Source organism: Amphimedon queenslandica, unplaced genomic scaffold (genome assembly GCF_000090795.2).
Source record: "Amphimedon queenslandica unplaced genomic scaffold, v1.1 AMPQUscaffold_12443, whole genome shotgun sequence".
Taxonomy (NCBI): domain Eukaryota; kingdom Metazoa; phylum Porifera; class Demospongiae; order Haplosclerida; family Niphatidae; genus Amphimedon; species Amphimedon queenslandica.
In genome coordinates, this window is record NW_003547320.1 from 18646 (window position 1) to 21364 (window position 2719).

At 33.2% G+C, this 2719-nt stretch overlaps 2 long non-coding RNA genes across 2 annotated transcripts; one reads left to right on the top strand and one right to left on the bottom strand.

Moving 5' to 3' along the window:
* LOC109587804 (uncharacterized) lies at nucleotides 1-795 on the bottom strand. The gene is made up of 3 exons (XR_002187799.1): nucleotides 723-795; nucleotides 628-657; nucleotides 1-114 (listed from the first exon to the last, which is right to left on the bottom strand). It is a non-coding gene; the product is annotated as an uncharacterized LOC109587804 (long non-coding RNA).
* A 569-nt stretch (nucleotides 796-1364) lies between these two features.
* LOC100633864 (uncharacterized) lies at nucleotides 1365-1632 on the top strand. Its single transcript, XR_002187801.1, has 3 exons — nucleotides 1365-1386; nucleotides 1445-1489; nucleotides 1586-1632. It is a non-coding gene; the product is annotated as an uncharacterized LOC100633864 (long non-coding RNA).
* The last annotated feature ends 1087 nt before the right edge of the window (nucleotides 1633-2719 follow it).

The following is a 2719-nucleotide window of genomic DNA, read 5'->3' on the forward strand; positions in this document are numbered from 1 at the left end:
ATTAATTTAAGATTTCTTGTGTTGATAATAAGATAAATACATGACCCATCCTAGATACACTGCACTGATGTAGGTCACTCTTAAAGCCGGAGGTACAAAGAAGAAGTTTAAAACCTAAGAAATAGAGCAAAATAGTAATAATACAATTATAGGTTTAAAGCCTGGTTTACACTCACCATAAAACACAACATAGATGAGTGTAAGATTAAAATTTGGCCAATTTTGCATCAACTTCAAAGCATTTTTGCATCACTGCCTAAGCAATTTTGATCGTTCTATTGAATGTAAACCTAGCTCAAGGCTGTACTAAAGTATATGCAGACATGACATACTTTCAATACTCATAAATCTAACTTATAAACATTTTACATCACTGAGTACATGAAATAAAATTGGTGGCATTTTGTAGAAAATGTCAAAACAGTAAATAGTTAATATTTGGCGCATTTGCCTCTGGAAAGCTAATGGCAAATTTTATATTGACAATTTTATGCCACATGCAATTGAGCATTCTCAGTTTGAAACAAAATGGCAGATATTATATTAGCGATTCCTTCATAGAACCACCAATCACCAATATTAATTCTTCGCCAATAAATCATCTTGTACAGTATGCACATTCCTCACCTGTGCAGCTGGCCACACTATTAACTCGGTCTATAAAAATTATCAAAATGACAAATTTAGTATTATAAAATATGTGGTGTACTTATTATTATTACTTTATATACTGGCCAGAATTTCTTTTTCATGTCATTATACGAGTCAGTCCAATTCATACCACTCATTTTGTTCATACCTACATAATAATTGTTTATTAAGAGGACTTCAAAATTAGCTATAATGTGTTTGAAATTGCATGATGCACCAGGCATCCATTAATAATAATAATATTATGTGTCATTCTCATGTTGATTTTTTATAGATGGATAAGAAACCTCAATTATTTTGGTATTTGTCTCATTGACAATGCTCCAATAACTACTGTATATATATTAATACTACCAGGATTTGGGATGATTTCCCAGATCATACCAGTGTACGCAGCTAAAGAACAAATTTTCGGTTACTTAGGGATGGTATACGCTATAGTAGTGGAGGCGATAAGTTATGTATCTCGGGCAATATCATTAGGAGTGCGGTTGGCTGCTAATTTAATAGCAGGCCATTTGTTATTTTCTATTATATCGGGATTTGCTTTTAGTATGTTAGTGGGGGGCCTGGCGTTGCTGGGGTTATTTCCTATGCTAATTATGGTGTTTGTATGCTTGCCAGTGGTGGATATACTGTTCACCCCGTCCCCGCCCCTTGTTCTACAAAGGCCGAACCTAATAATAAGGCTAAGGCGGGCGGCAATAACCAGAAACTTATGATGTATTAGAAAAGGTACAGTACAATGTCTCTACTCACAATAAATAGTTTTAATGGTGGTTTAACTTTTTAGCTGGTCGGAAAGTTTCCACATGTACAGCCTACAACTTATGGAAATGTAAGACATTATCAAGTTTACTTGTTTGTCATTTTTCCAATAAAACAATCCTCATGAATGAGTCATTTTTAAAGAACATTATTTTTGTCCTATTAGTATCCACTCTTGTATGCCAAGGATGATCCAACTGATCTTGGTTTCAGTACATCCAACCTACACTTCCATCAAGACTTATTGTACTATGAGTCACCACCAGGCATTGAATTGTTCCACTGCGTTAGGTAGGTACAGTATGCTACCAAAAATACATTAAATTTGACAAAGCAGGCAAAAATTTAGCATTGGTTGCCATTAAGATAAGCAGCCTTAAACACATAAAATCAATCATTATCATGGTTTTTTTGTTTTGATAGTAAGTGTATACCAAAGTTTTGATACAAAGTCACTATTACATGTTTGTGGTCTCATATTGCCAACTGGACCATTTTCACCTGCTAGGTCACAGATACTTTTAATAATGCAGATATTTAAGTATTATAAATCCTTCAATAGTAGCCCAGGAATCTTTAATGCTTCTATTAGAGTAATCTCCTATACTTTATACAGGCTTATATTTCTTTAATACATGTACTCTTCAGGCTTCTATTTAAAAAAGAGCTTTTATTTGAGGATGTATACCAATAATAGACAATGAAGCATATAATTATAATCTTGTTTTTTTTCTCTTTCTATAGAAGGGATTCTTGTGTTGTGGGAGGTGAGAATATATTTCTTGATTTCTATCCAGTCCTGGAAGAGCTCAGACAAGAGGCCCCTCAGTATTTTGAGGTCCTCACTAAAGTACCAGTTTCATTTCAGAGACGACATTATATGAAGTGAGCCTTTACAGTACAAAAATAAATTATATATTTGTAGTTAGCATTTTTGATGAATTGCTGTTATATTTTAGTACTCTTATTAATTTTATTTATTTTAGGAATGATGTTGAGACCCCATCTGATATGAGTATATCACGCCCACATGTCCAATTGGACAGATATGGAGAGGTATAAAGAGGATTATTGATACAATACTTACTATGAGTTTTTAATACACATACCCACTATACATAATACATGTAATTGTATTCCAATGCTTACAGGTTGCTGCTGTTAATTGGAACACTCATCACCAAGAACCTGTAATGCTAGATGATCTGGTATTTATTATAAGTTTCATTTCTATTGTATTATTATTCTCATTCCTATTTCCTTTCAGGATCTGCTTGATAAATATTATAAAGCTTTCTTA